Source organism: Bombina bombina, chromosome 4, assembly GCF_027579735.1.
Source record: "Bombina bombina isolate aBomBom1 chromosome 4, aBomBom1.pri, whole genome shotgun sequence".
Taxonomy (NCBI): Eukaryota; Metazoa; Chordata; class Amphibia; order Anura; family Bombinatoridae; genus Bombina; species Bombina bombina.
In genome coordinates, this window is record NC_069502.1 from 750,315,534 (window position 1) to 750,341,915 (window position 26,382).

Consider the following 26,382-nt stretch of genomic DNA (forward strand, 5'->3'; position numbering starts at 1 on the left):
TTACGGTTTTAACGCTGAACAAAATGGCCAATTCAGTATAAAAACAGTAACGCAGCCATTACGAGTCTTGTCGGTATAGCTGTACCGCAAGCATTGTAGCCTGTAATGCAACGTCAATCCCGCACTCAAAAAAATGACGTTTTTGCGTGGGATGTTCATAGCACCGGTATTACAGGTTGTGCGGTCCGGTTAAAATGCTTGCGTTACAGCCTATACCGACACGATCCATACCGCCATCTGAGAGCAGTTATGGATTTTGTGTAACAAAAATGTTTCACAAAACATAACTGAAATGTTACAAAGTACACTAACACCCATAAACTACCTATTAACCCCTAAACCGAGGCCCTCCCGCATCGCAAACACTATTTAAAATTTATTTACCCCTAATCTGCCGTCCGTCCACATCACCGCCACTATAATAAAGTTTGCCACTACTAAATAAACCTATTAACCCCTAAACCGCCAGCCCCCACAACACTACTGAAACCCTATTGGCTGTTCAAATCAGCTAATAAGATGAAAGCTACTGAAATTATATTGGCTAATTTGAATAGCCAATAGAATTTCAGTAGCTCTCATCCTATTGACTGATTTGAATTTCAAAAATCAAATCAGCCAATAGGAATGTAAGGGACGCCATTTTGAAAAGGCTCCGTTGCATTGAAGATTCAGTGTACAGCGGTGACAGTATGTAGAGGACGCTCCGTGACGGATGTCTTCAAGGATGGACCCGCTCCGCGCCGCTGGGATAAAGATAGAAGACACTGCCTGGATATCCGGACTTCAGAAACTGTGAGTGGATCTTAGGGGGTTAGTATTAGGTTTTTTTAAACTTTTTTGGTTTTTCTTTTTTTTTTTTTAGATTAGGGTTTGGGCAATGCCCATACAAATGCCATTTGCAGGGCAATGGGTAGCTTAGGTTTTTGTTAGAGTTAGGTTTTTTATTTTGGGGGGTTGGTTGGTTGATGGATTTTAATGTTGGGGGTCTTTGTATTTTTGTTTACAGGTAAAAGAGCTGATATTTTTAGGGCAACGCCTTACAAAATGCCCTTTTAAGAACTATTGGTAGTTTATTGTATGCTAGGGTTTTTTTATTTTTGGGGGGCTTTTTTATTTTTAAAGAGCTATTAGATTAGGTGTAATTGTTTTTATTTTGGATAACGTCGTTTGTCATTTTTCGTAATTTAGTATTTTTCAGTTTTTGTAATTTTAAACTTAATTTTTTTTAGTAGTGTTAGTTTTTTATTTAATGTGTAATTTAGTTTATTTAATTGGTAATTATTTTAATTTTAGTATAATAGTTATGTTAGGTTAATTGCTAGTTTAAACTTAGGTTTTTTTAATTTCACAGGTAAGTTTTTATTTCTTTTAAGACAGGGATATTGTAATTTTAATATAAAGTTAAGGGGTTGTTAGGTTTAGGGGTCAATAGTTTAATTTAGTTTTTTGCAATGTGGTTAATAGGTTTATTTAGTGGCAGTGATGTGGGAGGCCAGAGGTTTAGGGGTTAATAATTTTATTTAGTGGCGGCGATGTCGGGAAGTGGCGGAATAGGGGTTAATAGATTTATTATATTGTCAGCGATGTTGGGGTACAAGGGAATAGGGGTTAATAACTTTATTATAGTGGCGGCGATGTTGGGGAGCGGTGGAATAGGGGTTAATAACTTTTATTAGTGGTGGTGATGTCGGGAGCGGCAGATTAGGGGGTTAATAACTTTATGTTGGTGTCGGGTTCAGTAGATTAGGGGTGTTTAGACGTGGGGTTTATGTTAGGGTGTTAAATTTAAATGTAACTTTTTTACCATAGACATCAATGGGGTTGCGTTACGGAGCTTTTTATTCCTCGATTCAGGTGTTAGGTTTTTTATAACACTCTTATCCATTGGTGTCTATGGGGAAAGAATACACGAGCACGTCAAAGCAGCCCTTGGCTTTTGTGCGGTATGGAGCTTATTGCCACCATATAGCACGCACAAGGCGGCTTTTCAGAAACTTGTAATTACAGCGCTATGGAGGGTGAAATAACGCAACTTTTGTTGCGTTCATTTCGCAACCCTCTATAGCGCAAAACTCGTAATCTAGGCAATTATTATTTATAAATAGTAGTGACAGAAATTCTCATACAATCTAAGTAACATACATAATAAATTACCAGTTTATTTTCTTTACCTTGGTATTATTATTATCGATTATTTGTAGAGCGCCAACAGATTCCACAGCGCTAAATTTTTACACACACACACGTGACATGAGTCACCATATGATTATAATTAATGCCCAGATTCACTTAGCAATTAAAATAGTTAGACAAACTATTGCAAACAAAAACTTTTTTTTTTCTCATTTATACTTGCTTCCAGTAAGCAATTTAAAATGCATTCATTACACTGTAATATTATACAGGGAGTGCAGAATTATTAGGCAAGTTGTATTTTTGAGGATTAATTTTATTATTGAACAACAACCATGTTCTCAATGAACCCAAAAAACTCATTAATATCAAAGCTGAATATTTTTGGAAGTAGCTTTTAGTTTGTTTTTAGTTTTAGCTATTTTAGGGGGATATCTGTGTGTGCAGGTGACTATTACTGTGCATAATTATTAGGCAACTTAACAAAAAACAAATATATACCCATTTCATTTATTTATTTTTACAAGTGAAACCAATATAACATCTCAACATTCACAAATATACATTTCTAACATTCAAAAACAAAACAAAAACAAATCAGTGACCAATATAGCCACTTTGCAAGGACACTCAAAAGCCTGCCATCCATGGATTCTGTCAGTGTTTTGATCTGTTCACCATCAACATTGCGTGCAGTAGCAACCACAGCCTCCCAGACACTGTTCAGAGAGGTGTACTGTTTGTTTTCCTTCCTTGTAAATCTCACATTTGATGATGGACCACAGGTTCTCAATGGGGTTCAGATCAGGTGAACAAGGAGGCCATGTCATTAGATTTTCTTCTTTTATACCCTTTCTTGCCAGCCACACTGTGGAGTACTTGGACGCGTGTGATGGAGCATTGTCCTGCATGAAAATCATGTTTTTCTTGAAGGATGCAGACTTCTTCCTGTACCACTGCTTGAAGAAGGTGTCTTCCAGAAACTGGCAGTAGGACTGGGAGTTGAGCTTGACTCCATCCTCAACCCGAAAAGGCCCCACAAGCTCATCTTTGATGATACCAGCCCAAACCAGTACTCCACCTCCACCTTGCTGGCGTCTGAGTCGGACTGGAGCTCTCTGCCCTTTACCAATCCAGCCACGGGCCCATCCATCTGGCCCATCAATCCATAAAACCTTAGAAAAATCAGTCTTGAGATATTTCTTGGCCCAGTCTTGACGTTTCAGCTTGTGTGTCTTGTTCAGTGGTGGTCGTCTTTCAGCCTTTCTTACCTTGGCCATGTCTCTGAGTATTGCACACCTTGTGCTTTTGGGCACTCCAGTGATGTTGCAGCTCTGAAATATGGCCAAACTGGTGGCAAGTGGCATCTTGGCAGCTGCACGCTTGACTTTTCTCAGTTCATGGGCAGTTATTTTGCGCCTTGGTTTTTCCACACGCTTCTTGCGACCCTGTTGACTATTTTGAATGAAACGCTTGATTGTTCGATGATCACGCTTCAGAAGCTTTGCAATTTTAAAAGTGCTGCATCCCTCTGCAAGATATCTCACTATTTTTTACTTTTCTGAGCCTGTCAAGTCCTTCTTTTGACCCATTTTGCCAAAGGAAAGGAAGTTGCCTAATAATTATGCACACCTGATATAGGGTGTTGATGTCATTAGACCACACCCCTTCTCATTACAGAGATGCACATCACCTAATATGCTTAATTGGTAGTAGGCTTTCGAGCCTATACAGCTTGGAGTAAGACAACATGCATAAAGAGGATGATGTGGTCAAAATACTCATTTGCCTAATAATTCTGCACTCCCTGTAGAGTAAACTCTCCATCATACGGCATTGTAAGCTAGTCAAATCCATTAAAGGGAAATTAAACACTAAATAAATGCTAGATAGAATGATAAATTCAAAGAAAAGATTATTCTAAGAAAAACTTGTCAGTGTATTTTTTAAAGTTTCATTAGCTGTTTAAGTATTGGCAAAATAAGTTTTAAAGTTTTAGTGTCTATAAAACAATGGGAGCTGCCATGTTGTAACTTGCTGTAACATGTTGTAACTAGGTTACCTTCTCTGCTGTGGCCAATTAGAGACAGAAATGGAAGTGTTATATTCCACACACAGCTATTGGCTGCACACTCTAGTGACCTATTTATAACAGGAACTGAAAAGCTCACAATTTCAGAATGGAATTACAGAAAAAGGGGATAAAATAAATAAAAGTATATTACAGAGTTTTTATATACAGTATATATATATATATATATATATATATATATATATATATATATGTGTGTGATTTATCATTTTAAATTAGAATTTCAAAGTGTTTAATGCCCCTTTAATTTTTGATCAAAGGGGTGTGCATGGATTTTGCTGGCTTTTCAAATTTGAGACCATTAAAGTTCTTAAATGGAAATTAATTGATAGCATATATCATCAATTAAACACTGCATAGCAAAAGAAAGGCCAGCTTACAAGTCAAACAATACAGCTTGCTCATGGCCAAACCCTGTACCATTATTAATGCTTGATCTGAAAGTTGTTGGCTAAATGGTTTTTACCAAATCCTTTTAAACCTGCCTGATAACTGTATAGCATATCCCATTCTTTAAATGGAAATTAAGAGGGGAAGAGGTGACTGGTTATGTCTTACACAATGTGCAGAACAAAATGATTAGGGCCTAATATTCAAAACCTCACCGGTATGGAGTGAAATCACGCAAAATCTTTGGGATTTTTTTTAGACCTTGTATTATAATTTCGGAGTCTCTAACATAAAAACACTACATAGCAACATAAACATTTCTCAAGATAAAATTTGTGTTTCTACATTTTTTTTAAGGTCCTCTCCGTACAGACGAGACTTCTTAGAGAGGTTTTGAATATCAGATCCTCAGTGCTTTTGAAGACTTATATAAACTATTATCGCTTGCTATTGTGCATTGAGATACACCATCATATACTATAGAAATAAATGGATGGAAGCTGAATTATGGATTAATAAATATAAAACAAAAGATCAATAAGAATATAAAGGTTTGGAGTGTTTGGAAAGGAATATAGAGGTAAGGTATATAGCAAGGGTGGAAAGTAAAGGAAAGAGTCAAGGGTGTTTGTATACAGAATGTTTATAGCAAGATTGCCCTTTGGGCAGGGCGAGAGGGGCACCCGCGCAGGGCCCTGCACTTTGGGGAGCCCCACACTTTCAGGGGTGAGGCTATAAGAAGGTGCAATATATTTCCTGAAGAAGTGTTTATGGTATCAGGAGGTGTAATATATACTGTTATTCTTTGTATAGGTAACACTGAATGTTGGGACAGGGTTTGGCCATACAGGGGGAAAGGGATAAGAGAACTGGGCTGTGGGACCCTGCAAATTTGTCTTGCCTAAAGCCCTGCAAATGCTAAGGGAGTCCCTGGTGTATAGTAGGTGGTAGTTGGGTGGTTGTATTATGAGTAACATATCTAATTAATGAGCATGTTTGCAACATATTTACATGTATTGTATATCACTAATTAACTAACAGTGATTATTAGTTGTATTTATTTGTGCCCACTTACTACAAGCTATACATATCTGGAATTAAATGCTGCTATCTGAGCCTGTTTCTCTACTTTTACAGAACAGAGAATACAATCATAATACATAACAATACACTTACAACTCTTTTTTGGGAGGCGGTGGATTAAGAGGTCAGAGTAAATCCTTTAGGGGGACTAGGTGTTAAAAGGGCAGTGTACTGTAAAATTGATTTTCTTTAAATGTGTTTCAAAAGACTTGTTATACCAGCTTCAGAGTATATAATGTATTAGACATTGCTGCTTTAGCTTTGTTTTTGTATATCAGCTATTTTCTGTTAATTGAAACCATGACCCAGTTAAGGGCTAGATCACAAAAGGAGCACTAATTTTTTGCGCTCCCAAAAATGGGCCATTACAAGAGGCTGGTTATTGCTACTGAGAGCTTGTGGTAGCAATTAATGCTTATGCAATTAACCAGATTTCTGTTTAACTTTATAAATGTGCCCCAAATGCCCCCAAAATACAGCGTAGTGTGTTTTATAAAAAAATAAAAATTGTAGCATTTTTATTTTTTAATAAAATAACTGCACAAGGCAGTTTTTGGGGGCTAAAGTTGGCGGGTGTGGGGTGTTAGAAAAAAAAACGTCCTTTACATTGCGGTCTATGGGAACTGTGTGCTCCCAGTAAATATATACAGTATGTATATAAGCATATGCATATATATTTACAATTAGCTGTCACCGCTTTGTGACTTACCCCCTTCGCTGCGCTTTAGTTCTGTGCCATGTATGACGCCATCAGAAGAGGCTCCCATTGGAGCCTATGGAAGTGAGCTCTCGTACGCTGGTATTACTCAGTGGAGTGCTAATATCAATTTTACGAAAACGATATTTAGGGCTTCAGTTGTAATCTGTCCCTAAATGGGTTGAGCTAGCAGGGAGAGCAGACCTAATTAGCTTATCTCTCGATTATTTACACAAATCCTTCTTATCTTATCTCAACATAGCGAGATCAATACTAAGGAGAGAACATTGAAAAAATTACATTTTAGTACCTCTCTGTCCAAACCCCCACAGGGAGCATGACATTTTTCTAAACCTTCTTGGTTACATATCATGTATATAACAATGAATTAAGTATTGACATTTTAAGAATAGGTGGGGATACTCCAGCAGGTAAAATTGATTTTTGGGGGCACGTTAAAGGAGAGAGAGAAAAAAAATCACAGCACACTGTTCCTTTAAGGGAGACCATAAGGTTTTAAGAGAGGTATTGTGCTTGGGTTCATCATGTAGGGTGATCCCTTGAGTGATAAGGTGATTGGCAATTGCTAGAGTGTAATTTGCCTGGGAAAGACTAGAAGGTCTGGATTGGCAGGGTTATTTGTTGTGTGGTGGTGTAACATGGTTAATTGGTAATAGAGGATGGGAATTGCACTCAGACTAAGCAGTAGGGCCAGATTAACTAGAGTGGTGAGGGAAGGTCATGGTTAGACTTTATTGCATAAGAGAACGGGGGAGGTTGGGTTAGGGTTACAGGGAAGTAAAATTATCACCTATAAGATACAGGAACCAGCGTTACTGCAAATGAGAAATCTGTTATTGTGACCAGCTATAAGAAGCTGCTATTATTCAGTGATAAAAAAAAATTGTATTTGTCAGTTGTCACTAAATAACAGTGATCAGGGTGTGATACAGGAAATAATGAAGATCTATTACGACCAAAACTGCCAACACTAGATTTGTTTTCTCAGTGACTTAATTTTAGTGAGATCTAGCCAAGGGTCATTATTAACAGTATTAAAGGACCATTATAGAGTTAAAATGATATGTTCTAACTAATTTATTTTAACATTTGCGATGCTGTAGTGCTTTGTGTTTAATTTTTGCAAAGGGGTTAATCACACTGCAGAGCACTGCTGCTCCGGAGTTTAAACTGCCACTGGTCCAATAAGCATTGCTAGTTACACAGCTGGGTTTGGTAACTAGCGCTGCTGACTGAATCAGTAGCAGTTTTCGCTTGGGACCTTTGCTGGGATTAAACACAGCGCTGCTAGTGTTAAAATTACATGCATGTAGTTTTAATACTATAACGGCCTTTTACATACTTCAATAAATGCAGTATTTGAAAGAATACATAACTCCTCCAAATTAACAGAGATATGTATTAGCAGATAATTTAAATATTAAACTTTAAAAAATACATAGAATTATATAACAATGCAAAAGTAAAATATTGCACTAAAAAAACTTTTGTTTAACAAAACAGTAGTTTATCTTTAAAAGTTAGTTGGTACCGAAAAGTAGAATTTATTAGTTATTCTTTTTTGTGGTTGTTTTTATACAAAAAAAAAAAAAAGTAGCCTCCGATTATACTAGTTTAAGGTCTCGTTTCCATTGAGCCGTAGAAAATGGATCCATTTTAGTACCAGGTTTCCATTCCAAAAAATCGCTCTTTTCAACTGAACGTAAGTTTGCGCTCCCAATCAACGTAAGATTCACCGAAAAGCGTGCCATAACAAGTGCATCGCCATGGTAACCCTACCTTACTTTAAAACATAATGGCTTGCGTCTGCGCTCTTTACCTGTGATCGCCTCTAGAGAGAAAGACATGGGCGCTAGTTGCACTGGTGGGTTGGATTGCTATTTCGGAGTAGTGGAGAGTTGTAGAGTTTCTTTTTTATTTATATTCTTATTGTAGGCCTCATATTATATTAGGAACACACATACACATCCATACATTAGTTAATATACATACATTGGTTTTTCGCGTGCACACATACAACCTCACACATATACAAACACATTTTTTTAAACAAATACAATTACACATTTATACATTTTATTTTCTATTTCATTAACTGCATATACACTTAATTTGTTTATTTGCATTTAATTAACCCCATATACCCATCATATCTTATTTTTCTTATTTTATTTGCTTTTCATCAAGTCCATGTCCTTTTTTTTTGTGCTGCATTTAATTAATCCCATATTCATCCATTTTTCACTTGATTAGAAAATATTGTTCATTATACCACTTTATCTGATATGTTCCATCATCACAAACCGTTTATGGGCCCACAAAGGAACACAGACTGGACTAGTTTTCATTGATTATTTTATTTATATAGGTCACAAAACAAAGATTCACTTTTTTATTTTTAAATGTAAACAACTAATAATTTTTAATATAATTATATTTTGTAATGTATTGATATATGTAATATTTATTGCTGCCCTAGGCATAGGTCTAGTTTGTATTTTGTAGATATGTGCTTGCATATATTTTTTATATGTAAATACAGTGGGTATTGAAAAGAATCACTTGCATTGTTTACAAGATTTAAAATTTAATTGGGAACTAGGCCTCAAAAAGCAAATTTTTCCTCTTTTACACATAGATGAGCTGAGTGTAATTTTTCTCAATGTATCGACAACCTCCGTCAGTTTATTAACAGTTTGCGTTTTTTTTGGAAACCTGGTATAAGTTATCGCTTAACAGCTTATAATACTTTCTATGGGAAAGCAAAAACATTTTATATTGATCTATAATGCTCCATTGGAAGCAGTCAAGAAACGGAATTGCTTGCAGCCTTGCGCAATCCTAATTACAGCTGAATGGAAACTAGCCCTAATTCGGGAAAAATACGAACTATACACTTAAAAGTGCATGAATGTCTTCTTTAAGGAAAACTTTACATTATTTTAATTTGGCCAAAGCAATGAAGTGTAAAAAGAAGCAAAATAGGGGGGCGTGGCCAGGCGACAGCCATCTCGGTCTGAAAATACCAAAGCTCTGAAAAATGCCAACTTAATCCAACAATTATCTTTGGAACTCTTTACAATCCACCAAGATCAGGAATATATATGGCTTTTTGAAAATATTTCAAAGGAAAAGAGTGCCAGGAGTCCATATAATTTGTTTAAGTAAAAATTGACTTTTATTATAACATATTAAAAATACATGGGATAAGCATATCCCTGTACCTAAGAAACTGGCTGACGCCTTTCGGTAAAAACCGTACTCATAGCCATAAAAACACATGTATAATGGCAACCTAAAAACCCCTCACTCAAGCTCTCATTGGTTGGAGGTTAAGAAGGCACACCTGAGCAAACTGTGTTAACCCATTAGGGGTTGTTTCAATCATGTTAAATATTATGAATCTGAAAACATATACAAGTAAATAAATAAATCAACTAACGTTGATGTGTCTTTTACTTATAACATGATTGTATGTTTTTGACATCAGAGAAAGATGTTTTATTGATAAAGATATTAATAGTAATCATATTTCTGTCTGTATCCTGAGCTATGATATATTGGAGATTAATTAATTCTATGAATCTTTTCAAACAAATATATATAAAAAAGTTAAAAATGCTCTCATTTTAACTATAGCATACATTTCTATGAACATAAGCTGTGTGTTTATGCACTAGAAAAGGAGACATTGATGTATATATTACAATTTAACACCAATAATTAATGAAGTCGTATTCTGAATTTAGCCCTTTTGCAAACTTATTTTGGAGCTTAAAAATCCAGAACATCTCCTGGCGTGACAGAAAATGAAATTTGTCACCCCCTCTTTTTGACCCTTTGATGGTTTAAATTACCAACCATTTGAGGGTATCACTTCTTCCCTCATGTTTGGTAATGAAATGCTGAACTAGTCGAGTACCACTTATGCCTATTTTCATAGTAGAGAGGTGCTCCCAGATACGGGATCGCACCTCTCTTGTCGTGAGACCCACATATTGCAGTCCACATTGGGTACACCACAATAAATAGACTGTGTACGTGGCTCTACAATTTAAGCACGACCTCACCTCAAAGGTCTCTTATGTAGCAAAAGAGCTAAAGGTGTTGGATACTTGCACATGCTCACAAGCCTTACAGTGACGGTACCCACATCTGTATGTGCCCTTTGAGGTTAACCATGATGACTGTCTGGCAGGAATTGGTTTGCTTAATTGGGATAGAGAGACCATGTTGCCAATGGTCTTATTCCTGCGATAAGAAAAACTGCAACCATCCCTCACCAAGTCTGCCAGACAATCGTCAGCTGCTAGTAAACCATAATGCTTACGAATTATTTTGCAAATGTTGTTGTATTGTGCTGAATAGTCAGTCACAAAGGTGACTCCTTTGGAGATTTTCTTGTTCAGTTTTTTCTCCTGTAGTAATGTTTGTCTGTGGATACTTCCCACCTCATTACAGGCTCTGCGTATAACCTTATTGCTGTACCCTCGCTCTTTTTCTGTGTTAAAATATTAGCATGCTCTATGTAACTACTATGGTTGGTGCAATTTCTTTTCAGTCTAATGAATTGGCCCTTGGCAATGGAATATGGCACATGCCCTGGGTGACAGCTATTCGCATGTAACAGGCTATTTCCAGATATTGGCTTTCTGTATACTTGGGAGACTATAGAGCCGGAGGGTTCCCCTCTAAGATGCAAGTCTAGATAATGTATATTATCCTCGCCAAAGACATGAGTAAATCTCAAACCCACTTCGTTGACATTAATCCAGGTCAAAAAGTTTGATGCATCTTCCCCACTTCCTGCCCAAATGAGAATCAGATCATCTATGTAACGATGGTACAGTCTGATTAGATGTCTGAATGGGTTTCTCTCTGCATAGACGTGGGACAGCTCCCACCAACCCATAAATAGCTTGGCGTAAGTTGGTGCAATTTTTGCAGCCATCGCTGTCCCACGTCTCTGCAGGTAGCAAGACCCCTCAAATTGAAAGTATTTGTGTGTGAGCAGAAGTGGGTTTCCTGAAGTACAAAAGTTCTAAATTGCTGTTCAAAGTCGGTATAGTGAGTAAGAAAATATTTTATTGCCTCCATGCCCTTACCGTGGGGTATGGAGGAATATAGGGCCACTACATCAATGGTCAGCCATTTAGCTTCCCTTGTCCACACTATGGCCTCTATTTATCAAGTTGTAAACTGCAAATATGCTGGAATTCCACAGCGTATTTGTGGCGAGCTTGATTCGCCTTAGTTATCAAACCCTACAGACCGGCAAAAGTAGAATTTAGTGACGTAACATACGATCCGCCGGACTCAGTCCGACACAGATCGATGCTTACGTCACTACAGATGTTCTGAATGCAAGTTCGGCACAATCTGACTACTTTTGGAAGTTATCAAATTCCTACCAGGTATGCTCGCCACTATTCCGCCCTGGAGGCGGCGGATACCATAGGAATCAATGGGAGTTGGAAAGCAGCGAAAGCTCGTGTTCGCTGCTGCCCGATATCCCATTGATTCCTATGGTAATGTTTACACCTAACAACCTAACATGTACCCCGAGTCTTAACACCCCTAATCAGCCGCTCCCTACACCGCCGCCACCTACATTATACTTATTAACCCCTAAACCGCCGCTCCCGGACCCTGCCGCAACTAAATAAAGTGTTTAACCCCTAAACCGCCGCTCCCGAGCCCACCGCCACCTACATTATACTTATTAACCCCTAATCTGCCCCCCCTACACCGCCGCCACCTACATTAAATTTATTAACCCCTAATCTGCCCCCCTACACCGCCGCCACCTACATTCAATTTATTAACCCCTAATCTGCCCCCCTACACCGCCGCCGCTATATTAAATGTATTAACCCCTAAACCTAAGTCTAACACTAAGCCTAACACCACCTAACTTAAATATAATTTAAATAAATCTAAATAAAATTATTCCTATTTAAAACTAAATACTTACCTGTAAAATAAACCCTAAGATAGCTACAATATAACTAATAGTTACATTGTAGCTATCTTAGGGTTTATTTTTATTTTACAGGCAAGTTTGTATTTATTTTAACTAGGTTGAATAGTTAGTAAATAGTTATTAACAATTTAATAACTGCCTAGCTAAAATAAATACACATTTACCTGTAAAATAAAACATAACCTAAGTTGCAATTACACCTAACACTACACTATCATTAAATTAATTACCTACGGGGGCGGAGCTAGCCGCGGTACAGAGCAGCAGCACAAGTGGCGAGCTCCGTTAGCCTGTGTGTATTAAACTCTATATTTGGCGGATTAAACTCTCCAGAATCTGAGAAAATTTACATCCTAAAGCAGCCTAGAACACCTTAGCACTCGTCAAATTAAAGTGAGAGAGAAAACTTTTTGGCGCTATCCTCCACTCGACGAAGTGTAACTGACCTCCGGATTACGGGACAACTACAGCAGCCCAACAGCCACAGACTACACGGCCCTGGAGGGTCGGGGCTCCGCTCCAGGGCGCCTGTGAAGCCTCTATACTAACATCGGAATTTGGGTTCTTACCCCGAAGCTTAACAGCCATCCCACCATAAGCGTACCCACAACCGCAGTGTCAGACTGGGAGGACAACCTGAGGCCTCATACTGGCCCTCGCACAAGCGCAACTACCGACAAAGCAGAGACTTGGCTCTGATCTGCTAGACCATCTGACCCCGCAGCGATACCCCTGCTCTTGCCTTAGCTGTCCGGAGGGTCGGGGCTCCGCTCCGGAACAGCAGACTATTACCAACTCTGAATCTGCTGGGGGGTATCGGGTGGCTAATTCTTCCTAGAGGACGCACACTTAAACTTACCATTCCCCAGGGCCATCCGATTCCCTGGAACTACAACCCGGAGCTTGCATTGGATTGAGGTGGGGACCAAAGTCTTCAAAATTAAAGTGCGCCACAGCCTATTAGGCGCGAACCGCCGCCATCTTGCGGCCTGCCTACCCGGACCTGGCAGCAGAACAGACACTGCAGAGGAGACCGGGTAAGAGTGCTATACACACATAAGGACACTTTTATGTTAAAACCCTGCTGGTTATACAACCGGGATAACTGAGCCTGGCATCTAGTTACTAACCTCGGTAGGCCCTGTCAAAGCTTATAAGACTCTTACCTACACCTGAGGCCTACCATTAACCACCAGCATATTTACTATTGTCAGGCCACCAGCAATATACCTCAGTCTCATAGCTGTCCTAAAGGTCGCATTGAAACCTCTTTATCTCAGTTTTAGAAGGGGCCTACCTCTGACATATTTATACACAAGCTTTTTGTGGATACCTCTATACGCTCTATCCACAGAATTATTTGACTGAGGTTGATTCTGAAGCACGCTTTCAATTTAAGTCAAATACAGATTGCAGGGCCGGAGTGGACCACAATAGACTCTCTCTACACTCTCTTGGCGCACACAGTACAAGCGCAGTGACAAAGGGACTTAACAAGCATCTGCACTCTAATTAATACTGCACTATCTATGCTCTGTAGGATATTAAAGAATCAGTCTCTATATGACATAAAGCAGGACATTTTATTAATATACAATTTATTGCTACACCTCTCCCTGTTTGATGTTAATATGCTGAATATGGCTGCCTAACTTAAGATTGACGTCAGGGGGACTATGTCACAATTTTCTACAATCTACCCTTTATAGTTGCTATTCTACAATTTGGTGCAATATCTGACTGGATTCCAGCTATCTACTCTCCTGCGGCTGAGGACAGGAAACTGAGCATGTCCCAAAACTCTAGAAGAAAACCAAGGCTATCTCAACCACCCAAGAAGACAGTAGCTGACCACTTTAAAGGCCATCTGTCTCAAACATACCGAGACTCTGCTTCTGTCATGGATGACAGCGAATCTGACAACAGTATTAATTCTCAAGCTCCCACACCAGACGCAATGTCTACATCTATTGTTGATGCTCTCACCAAGCGCATGAACCTTCTTCAAGACACCTTAACTAAAGAAATAAAGGGTTCTACAGCTGAGCTGCGCAGAGAAATTGCGTCACTGGGAGAAAGGACGGACACCCTAGAACGCAAGCAAGAAGATCTTACGGTGGATCAGGCCCATCTCCTGGCATATTCCCAGAGCTTGGCAACCCAGTTATCAGACTTGGAGATAAAATTGGCTGATATGGAGGACAGGTCAAGACGGAATAATTTGAGGTTCCGAGGAATATCTGAAGATGTTGGCTCACAAGATCTGGAACCCTATGTTTTAGAGTTTTGCAAGGCTATACTGCCTGATACTGACCCGACAAGTTTCCTACTAGATAGAGTCCACAGGGTGGCGAGACCACGGTCGGTTTCTCAAGATAAGCCGAGAGATGTCCTCGCTAGGATACATTTTTTCACTCATAAGGAGAAGATTCTAAAAGAATTGGCCAATAAACCACAACTACCAACTAAATTTCAGCAGCTCTCGGTATTTCCAGACATCTCAAGCTTCACTCTACAAAGAAGAAGGACCTTTAGAAACATTACCCAAATCCTAAGAGCAGAAAATATTAGGTATAGATGGGGATACCCGACGAAGTTGGTAGTTTCAAATAAGGGCGAAACCCATACTATTCTTACCATCCAGGAGGGATTTGACTTGTTAAAAGAGTGGGGACTGATAGCATCTGAACCCAGAATAAGAAGAGACTCAATGCCTAATACTTCTGGCCTGGATACATCCTCTCAGGCCTCTCAACCTAAATTACGGGCTGGAGCCCTAGATTTCACACCTGGGCCACAAAAACCATCTATAGGAGGACAAATTTCCTCGGCTGCTGCTCTCCTGAGAGACAAAAAATGATATGATAGCACTTTTTTCAAATGATTTATATGTCACTATAAGCCCTGTTGTATGTACTTATGTTTCTGTTTAGATATCTGTTTCAGGTTGTAGAGGAGGAGATTCGGGATTTCCTGTTGGAAACGGAAAATCTGCCCTGAGGCGTATTGCCTTTGTCCACTAAACATCTCTTTTTCAGATGATGAGGGTTGCGAATATCTCCCCTTCTCCAATCTGTTTATGCTGTAAGCGGTTTAATAGACATATCATAAGAGCTGATTAAAGCCAAATCTAGATTCAGCTGAGGCGCATTTGCTGTTCCTCTGAGGGGTGGAAAATGACATGTTTGCATACCCTTAAATGATACATATGTTATTGCTAAATTTGTTTGATGCATTTTTGTCTCTGTTTAGGTACCTACCTCATGTTGAAGAGGAGGAGATTCGGGATTCCCTGTAGATAACAGAAAATCCGTCCTGAGGCGTTTTGCCTCTATATATTAAACATCTCTTTTTTAGAGGATCAGGATCGTGACTATCTCCCCTTCTTCAAATAGGTTATGCTGTAAACTGTTTCACAGATATAAAGGAAGTATAATTTAAACCTACATCTAGATCCACCTAGAATTCTAAGCTGTAAAGTGTTTGCCAGACATATAGTAGAAATTGTTTTCACGTTGTAGAGGAGGAGATTCGGGATTTCCAGTTGGAAACAGCAATTCAGCCCTGTGGCAGCTTACCACTGCCCATTAAACATCTCTTTTTCAGATGATGAGGGTCGCGGATATCTCCCCTTCTCCAATGTGTCTATGCCGAAAGTGGTTTAATAGACGTATCATTAGAGTTGATTAAAGCCAAATCTGGATCCAACTAAAACTTGATTGTTATTCCTTTGAGGGACGGAGGGTGCTCTGTTTTCACTCCCTCAAATGATACATATGTTATTGCAAATCTTGTTGGATATGAGTGTGCTTCTGTTGAATCACTTAAAACTACATCTAGATTCGCCTAGAATTCTATGCTGCACATTGTTCATCAGGCATATAGTAAGAATTGTTTTAAACTAGAACTAGATCTAACTGAAACTGCATATATGGAAATGACGTACAACAGACTAATTGCACTAAATGTAGACCCCTGTTACTATGTTAGTTAATTTAAGTTATGATTGATATCCTGTAATTCACACTCCCCCATGATTAGTCAATCTATTTCTACAGGTTGATATACTTGTACCGCCCCCCCCCCCTCATATACGCAAATTATATTTGTGAAATCCCCTCCTAAGGGGACAGGAGAAGTTAGTCTAATCCTTAGATAAGCTTCTCCATTTGATGATCCGACGGGTCATCATACTTGTGAATACACTTATACCCCGAACAAATACACCTGAGTAGACTTGGTTTGATGTTGACGATATAGATTGTACTTTCTATATTTTATAAAGAATCCCTGACTAACTGTACTTCCTATTTCAGGTAACAATTACATTTTCTCTCGAACTTGATCTCTTGAGACCTTTCTGAACAGAGACCAGAACTTCTCAATTTAAGATTACTGGGAGTCGTCTCTAGGTGTGCACCTTCGGGCGGGGTAAGTTTTGTGCTTTAACTCTATTTCTCTCTCCACTATCTTTTTCCCTCTCTCCTTCCCAGCTTCCTAAGCCTGCAAAAATGTCAATCCCCAATAATATCTCTTTTGCAACACTAAATGCCAAGGGTCTCAATTCACAAGATAAACGAAGTATGCTTACAAACACTATGAAGGCTCTCAAAATACATATTATCTTCATACAAGAGACACACTGGCTGGCGTCCTCCCAGGCCCCGTACAGAACCCCAGACTATCCCACTGTGATTCTAGCCTCCCACTCTGAAAAATCTAGAGGGGTAGCTATTGCCATACATAAAACCATGCAATATGAACATATCTACGAGGAGAAAGACTCTGAGGGTAGATATCTCTTGCTCACCTGTAAGCTTAACGGTATTCTATTCACATTGGTAAATATTTATGCCCCTAACCAATCACAACCCAAATTCTTGAAAAAGGTACTGTCTAAAATAGAAAAATACAAGGCTGGAACTCTGATTCTAGGGGGTGATTTCAATATGGTGTGGGATCCCCTAGTCGACAAGAAAGTCCAGAGGGGGAAAGAAATTGACACGTATACTATAACTACTGCCAACAGATTCCGTCAGCACATAATCCAGCACAATCTATATGACATTTGGAGGGCATACCACCACAGTGACAGAGATTACACATACTTCTCTAGACCCCATCACTCTTACTCGAGACTAGACCACTTTTTCACGGATTCATGGACACTTGACAGAGTTTTAATGTCACATATAAAGGTCTGTGCTTGGTCGGACCATGATGTTCTCACGTTTACCCTCTCCACTGACCAAACAACTATGTCTAGGCCTAGTTGGAAACTCCCTAAGCAGGCCCTACAGGACAAGCCTTTTAGGACTTCTCTCCAAAATTCTATTAGAGAATTCTTACAGCTAAACGAAACTCCGGGTATGCCATCTCAAACAGTTTGGGCCGCCCTGAAGGCATATGTGAGAGGGATCTGCATTCGGAGACAGGCAAAACGTAGGCATCAGATGAAAGCCCCTTTGGGCCTTCTTATGACAGAGTTACGACGGACTGAACAAGAAAATAAGACCTCCCCGTCGAGCCCTCTAGCTGATAAAATCAAAACTCTTAGAACGCAAATAGCAGATGGGGAGCTGGAGAGGGTAAGGGAAGCCTATACTCGATTCAAAAAGTTGCTATATTGTCAGGGTAATAAAGCCTCAACGCTCTTAGCACACAAACTGAGAGGTAGAACCGCGGCAGCTAGAATACTATCACTCAAACAGGGGACCAAATCGGTCTCCTCGCCTAAAGAAATTGGACAAACCTTTGCGGCCTATTATTCTGATTTGTATCATCTCCACCCTTCAATGGCTGGTGAAGAATCACCTATTCCAGAAGTGAAAGATTTCCTACGGGGTCTTAGTCTACCCGCACTATCAGAGGTAGATAAAGAAACACTTAAGGCCCCATTCTCTTTAACTGAAATTAACTTAGCCATCAAGCATACCCAAAATAATAAAGCCCCGGGCCCTGATGGGTACCCGGCATCCTTCTATAAGCTCTTTAAATCTGATCTGAATAAGATCCTCCTCAAGGTTTTTTTGGAGGCTCGAGAGTCAGGTCTGTTTGCTAATGAATACCTGCAGGCAATAATTCTACCTATCCCCAAGCCAAATAAAGACCCAACACAATGTACTAGTTACAGACCAATCTCATTGATTAATGGTGATGTGAAACTTTATGCCAAACTTTGGGCCAACCGCCTTAATACCTTACTCCCGAAGGTAGTACACTCGGATCAGGTTGGATTCACCTTTGGTAGAGAAGGACCGGATAATTCTCGTAAAATGCTTAATATCCTCACAGAGGCGTCTTGTCTAAAAATTCCCATGCTGGCCCTGTCTTTAGACGCAGAAAAAGCGTTTGACAGGGTCAGATGGCATTACTTATGGTGCACATTAGCCCAATTTGGCATACCAGACGAAGTAATAACAGCTATCCGCGCCTTATACTCCTGTCCATCGGCGGTTGTTAAGGGCTTGGGTTTTGCCTCTCCGGAAATTCATATCACTAACGGTACTAGGCAGGGGTGTCCCCTATCGCCCTTAATTTTCACATTAGCCATTGAACCTTTGGCCCAAGCCATTAGAAACTCACGTACGATACGGGGAGTACAGTTCTCTGGCCAAACAGCAAAAATAGCATTGTTCGCGTGACATTATTCCTCACAAACCCATTAGGCTCCCTACCTGCCCTCCTTGACCTTGTTTCCAAATTTGGTGCCCATAGTTATTATAAGGTTAACGTCTCAAAGACCGAGGCTTTGCCGGTTGGTCTTCCTGCCTTTGAACTAGATGTTCTGCGAACCTCATACTCCTTTCAATGGTCACATTCCACCATTAGACACTTGGGGATTCAACTTGGTGCAGATCGGAGAGCAGTACTTTCTATAAACTACTCAGACATTATTAAAGAAGTTACCGAGCTCACCACCTCATGGAACTTTAAAGAGATCTCTTGGCTAGGCCGCATAGCATCTTTTAAGATGACGATCCTACCTAAAATCCTCTATTACTTTCGCTGCATACCTCTTAATGTTCCTAGTGCCCTTATAGACAAGCTCCAATCTCTTGGTCAAAAGTATATCTGGGATAAATCTAAGCCTCGTATAGCAGCAAAGATCCTTCAGAAAAAGTATGAACAGGGAGGCGTAGCTATGCCTAGTATTCGCGGATACTATGAAGCCGCTAGGCTCTCTCATATCTTAGCCTGGGCAGATAAGGGTGAACCGCAAGGATGGAAGACCATAGAGGCCTACGATCTCCCTACAGGTCTGAGTTTGGCTGATTTACCATGGATTCCTACCTACCGACTGGATACGTTGGGAGTAAAGAATGTCATTATCAGAGACAACTTGAAAATTTGGCACAACCTCAGGAACCTACCAGAGGTTGCCCCACACCCATCTCCTATCCAGTCTTTGCCCGCCTTGCTTGCAGCCCTACCGGACACACACGTACAGCGCTGGGGTGTTTGGGATCTGAAAAAGATCTCCCAGCTATATTCCTCAGACACTCTGGTAGGCCCGAACAATATAGGATCTGTCATTCCAAACCCCCCTATATGGCTTAAATTTGAGTACTCTAGACTATACGCCTTCCTGGTCTCTTGGGGATTCCCTAAAGGCCCTAATAGACCTCTGACCGCTTGGGAAAAATTGTGGCAACTCCCCTGTTAGGACCCCTAAACTTATCTCATTCCACTATAGCTTACTACTTTCGTCCACAAACAAAGACAGACCTTGGCAACTTAAAGCATGGGAGGGAGACTTGTCCAGACCAATCACTGACAAAGATCTGCACATGGCTATGATTCTAACCAAGAAGACAGTGCACTGTGCGAACACTTTAGAATCATATATGAAACTGTTTCTAAAATGGTATTATACCCCCTCTAGACTCTCACAGATGTTTCCTACAACCTCCCCTCTCTGTTGGAGAGACTGCGAATCAAGAGGGTCCGATATTCATATATGGTGGGAATGTCCTAAATTAAAACATCTGTGGACGCAGGTGTCCTCCCTCTGCTCTGCCCTTGGGCTGAATAGATCACTTACCCCTGATATGGCTTTGCTGCATGTATTCCCGAGACACATTCAGGCTCCCCTGTCTAAATTGTTAATTTTTGTTCTCGCTGCCACTAAGTTGGCGATAGCGAGAGCTTGGAAACAGACGCAACCCCCGGACATAACAGTTATTATCCCCATAATACAGACATATGCCAAGATGGAACAGAGTTTCTACTTCAATATAGATAAAGAGGATCTCTACTGGCAGATCTGGGAACCTTGGTTCTATTACCAAGAAAACTATAGATAGGCGGATAGACCTTGACTCTTGTAACAAACTCCCTCGTCTATTCTCTTTCATTTGCAATCACTGACCTATGCTTTCACTCCTTCTTCTTTCATTCCCCTAACCCCCCCCCCCTCTCCCTACACTGTGCAACCTATTTCCCCTACCCCGGCCCCTATTTTCTGCTGTTCCTACCTCTTGTGGGGCGATTTGCCCCGCCTGGAGGTGCACGCTGGAATTGATCTGTCGGATCACTGAGAGAAGCAAGATAATGATTTTCATTAGACTGACTTGCTGTAATTACCATAATGCTAAGTTAATACCTATGATTATTATGTCCTGCCAATCATCATAATTAAGATCGGTTAAACTGTAATGTCCTTTTTTCTATGTTTATGTAAACTGAAAAACCCTTGCGGGTATATGATATGACCTGTGTTTGCTTATGATGACATTCTCACTGTGATTTCAGAAAAACCTATGTATATGCAAAAAACTGTATAACATGCTGTTGTTATTCACAAGTTTATCTTAAAATAAAAATCATTTTTGGAAAAAAAAAAAAAATTAATTACCTACATTAACTACAATGAAATAAAATTACATAAAATTATCTAAAGTACAAAACCCCCCACTAAATTACATTTTTTTTAAACTAATTACACCTAATCTAATCCCCCTAATAAAATAACCCCCCCCCCCAATAATAAAAATCCCTACCCTATACTAAATTACAAATAGCCCTTAAAAGGGCTTTTTGCGGGGCATTGCCCCAAAGTAATCAGCTCTATTACCTAAAAAAAAAGTACAATACCACCCCCATCATTAAAACCCACCACCCACACAACCAACCCTACTCTAAAACCCACCCAATCCCCCCTTAATAAAACCTAACACTAACCCCTTGAAGATCACCCTACCTTGAGACATCTTCACCCAACCGGGCAGAAGTGGTCCTCCAGACGGTGCGAAGTCTTCATCCTATCCGGGCAGAAGAGGTCCTCCAGATGGGCAGAAGTCTTCATCCAGGCGGGATCTTCAATCTTCATCCATCCGGAGCGAGTCCATCTTCAAGACATCCGACACGGAGCATCCTTTCAGGCCGACAAATTCCCGACGAATGAATATTCCTTTAAATGACATCATCCAAGATGGCGTCCCTTGAATTCCGATTGGCTGATAGAATTCTATCAGCCAATCAGAATTAAGGTAAGAAAAAATCCTAAAAATCCTGATTGGAACAGCCAATAGAATGCAAGCTCAATCCTATTGGCTGATTGCATCAGCCAATAGGATTTTCCTACCTTAATTCTGATTGGCTGATAGAATTCTATCAGCCAATCGGAATTCAAGGGACGCCATCCTGGATGACGTAATTTAAAGGAATATTCATTCGTCGGGTAGTCGTCGGCCAGGAAGGATGCTCCGCGTCGGATGTCTTGAAGATGTACTTGCTCCGCTCCGGATGGATGAAGACAGAAGATGCCGCCTGGATGAAGACTTCTGCCCGTCTGGAGGACCTCTTCTACCCGGATAAGATGAAGACTTCGGACCATCTGGAGGACCACTTCTGCCCGGTTGGGTGAAGACGTCTCAAGGTAGGGTGATCTTCAAGGGGTTAGTGTTAGGTTTTTTTAAGGGGGTATTGGGTGGGTTTTAGAGTAGGGTTGGGTGTGTGGGTGGTGGGTTTTAATGTTGGGGGGTATTGTACTTTTTTTTTCAGGTAATAGAGCTGATTACTTTTGGGCAATGCCCCGCAAAAAGCCCTTTTAAGGGCTATTTGCAATTTAGTATAGGGTAGGGATTTTTATTATTTGGGGGGCTTTATTACTTTATTAGGGGGATTAGATTAGGTGTAATTAGTTTAAAATTCTTGTAATTATTTTATTATTTTCTGTAATTTAGTGTTTGTTTGTTTTTGTACTTTAGATAATTTTATTTAATTGTAATTAATTGTAGTTAATTTAGTTAATTAATTTAACTATAGTGTAGTGTTAGTGTTTACAGGTAAGTATTTTTTTTAAATAGGAATAATTTAGTTAATGATAGGAATATTTATTTAGATTTATTTAAATTATATTTAAGTTAGTGGGTGTTAGGTTTAGGGTTAGACTTAGGTTTAGGGGTTAATATGTTTATATACTTTATTTAGTTGCGACTGGGTCCGGGAGCCACGGTTTAGGGGGTAAAACAGTATAGAATAGTGTGGGTGTTTAGTGACAGGGTAGCAAGAAAGCTGTGAAAAAGCCGAATAGCAGCGAGATCGATGACTGTTAGTTAACAAAAGTCCGCTGCTCATCACTCCGTACTTGGTGCGTGGCTTTTTGACAGCTTTTTTGATAATTTTGGAGAACGTATTCATGTCCGCGGCAGTGATGTTTGGCGATCTTAGGCGAGCGTATTGGTGCCGTCGAATGCAGGTAAGTTGATGGCTTGATAAATAGAGGCCTATGTTTTCAGTCAAATTGAGTATATGTTTGGAGTCTCGGATGTAACCTGGGAGATTCTGAACCAGGGGCTGGAGGAGGTCATCTAACCATTCAGAAAGATGTTCTGACATTGAGCCTATGCCTCTCACTATTGGCCTACCCTGGACATTCTGCAGCTACTTATATACCTTTGGTAAATGAATCAGCCAATCAGATTGAGCTCGCATTCTATTGGCTGATCGGAACAGCCAATAGAATGCGAGCTCAATCTGATTGGCTGATTGGATCAGCCAATCGGATTGAACTTGATTCTGATTGGCTGATTCCATCAGCCAATCAGAATATTCCTACCTTAATTCCGATTGGCTGATAGAATCCTATCAGCCAATCGGAATTCGAGGGACGCCATCTTGGATGACGTCCCTTAAAGGAACCGTCATTCGTCGTCTAGTCGTCGGAAGAAGAGGATGGATCCGTGCTGGAGGTCTTCAAGATGGAGCCGGTCGTCATCGGATGGAAGAACATAGAAGATGCCGCTTGGAGAAGATGTTTGCCGGTCCGGATGTCCTCTTCTTGCCGGATAGGAGGAAGACTTTGGAGCACCGGATTATGGATCGCCAACCCCCGCTTGGGTTGGATGAAGATCTTGGAGCCAGGACGGATCGGTGATACCTGGATGGTGAAGACAAGGTAGGAAGATCTTCAGGGGATTAGTGTTAGGTTTATTTAAGGGGGTTTGGGTTAGATTAGGGGTATGTGGGTGGTGGGTTGTAATGTTGGGGGGGGGGTATTGTATGTTTTTTTTTACAGGCAAAAGAGCTGAAATTCTTGGGGCATGCCCCGCAAAGGGCCCTGTTCAGGGCTGGTAAGGTAAAAGAGCTTGTAATTTTTGTATTTTAGAATAGGGTAGGGAATTTTTTATTTTGGGGGTCTTTGTTATTTTATTAGGGGGCTTAGAGTAGGTGTAATTAGTTTAAAATTGTTGTAATATTTTTATTATGTTTGTAAATATTTTTTTATTTTCTGTAACTTAGATCTTTTTTATTTTTTGTACTTTAGCTAGTTTATTTAATTGTATTTATTTGTAGGAATTGTGTTTAATTAATTTATTGATAGTGCAGTGTTAGGTTAATTGTAGGTAATTGTAGGTAGTTTATTTAATTATTTTATTGATAGGGTAGTGTTAGGTTTAATTATATCTTAGGTTAGGACTTATTTTACAGGTAATTTTGTTATTATTTTAACTAGGTAACTATTAAATAGTTCTTAACTATTTAATAGCTATTGTACCTGGTTAAAATAATTACAAAGTTACCTGTAAAATAAATATTAATCCTAAAATAGCTATAATATAATTATAATTTATATTTTAGCTATATTAGGATGTATTTTACAGGTAAGTATTTAGCTTTAAATAGGAATCATTTATTTAATAAGAGTTAATTTATTTCGTTAGATAAAAATTATATTTAACTTAGGGGGGTGTTAGTGTTAGGGTTAGACTTAGCTTTAGGGGTTAATACATTTATTAGAATAGCGGTGAGCTCCGGTCGGCAGATTAGGGGTTAATAATTGAAGGTAGGTGTCGGCGATGTTAGGGAGGGCAGATTAGGGGTTAATACTATTTATGATAGGGTTAGTGAGGCGGATTAGGGGTTAATACATTTATTATAGTAGCGCTCAGGTCCGCTCGGCAGATTAGGGGTTAATAAGTGTAGGTAGGTGTCGGCGACGTTGTGGGGGGCAGATTAGGGGTTAATAAATATAACATAGGGGTCGGCGATGTTAGGGGCAGCAGATTAGGGGTACATAGGGATAACGTAGGTGGCGGCGATATGCGGTCGGAAGATTAGGGGTTAATTATTTTAAGTAGCTTGCGGCGACGTTGTGGGGGGCAAGTTAGGGGTTAATAAATATAATATAGGGGTCGGCGGGGTTAGGGGCAGCAGATTAGGGGTACATAAGTATAACGTAGGTGGCGGTCGGCAGATTAGGGGTTAAAAATTTTAATCGAGTGGCGGCGATGTGGGGGGACCTCGGTTTAGGGGTACATAGGTAGTTTATGGGTGTTAGTGTACTTTAGGGTACAGTAGTTAAGAGCTTTAGAAACCGGCGTTAGCCAGAAAGCTCTTAACTCCTGCTTTTTTCAGGCGGCTGGAATCTTGTCGTTAGAGCTCTAACGCTCACTGCAGAAACGACTCTAAATACCAGCGTTAGAAAGATCCCATTGAAAAGATAGGCTACGCAAATGGCGTAGGGGGATCTGCGGTATGGAAAAGTCGCGGCTGAAAAGTGAGCGTTAGACCCTTTAATCACTGACTCCAAATACCAGCGGGCGCCCAAAACCAGCGTTAGGAGCCTCTAACGCTGGTTTTGACGGCTACCGCCGAACTCTAAATCTAGGCCTCAGTTTCCAAAAGGGCTAAATTCAGAATACGACTTCATTAATTATTGGTGTTAAATTGTAATATATACATCAATGTCTCCTTTTCTAGTACATAAACACACAGCTTAGGTTCATAGAAATTTATGCTATAGTTAAAATGAGAGCATTTTTAACATTTTTCATATATTTGTTTGAAAAGATTCATAGAATGTATTCATCTCCAATATGTCATAGCTCAAGATATAGACAGAAATATGATTACTATTAATATCTTTATCAATAAAAAAAGATTTATAGAATGTATTCATCTCCAATATGTCATAGCTCAGGATATAGACAGAAATATGATTACTATTAATATTTTTATCAATAAAACATCTTTCTCTGATGTCAAAAACATACAATCATGTTATAAGTAAAAGATACATCAATGTTAGTTGATTTATTTATTTACTTTTATATGTTTTCATATTCATAATATTTAACATGATTGAAACAACCCCTAATGGGTTAACACAGTTTGCTCAGGTGTGCCTTCTTAACCTCCAACCAATGAGAGCTTGAGTACGGTTTTTAGGTTTCCATTATACATGTGTTTTTATGGCTATGAGTATGGTTTTTACCGAAACGCGTCAGCCAGTTTCTTAGGCACAGGGATATGCTTATCCCATGTATTTTTAATATGTTATAATAAAAGTCAATTTTTAGTTAAACAAATTATACGGACTCCTGGCAATCTTTTCCTTTGAAGTTTGCTATTGCCAGCACAGCTGGTTGAAGTCCATCTGCACTTGAACTCCTGTTTAACTACCCATACACAAGGAGTGTGTGTTAACCAACGAGGATTCCCCAGAGAAACACAGCAGGACTGATGACGTCATCA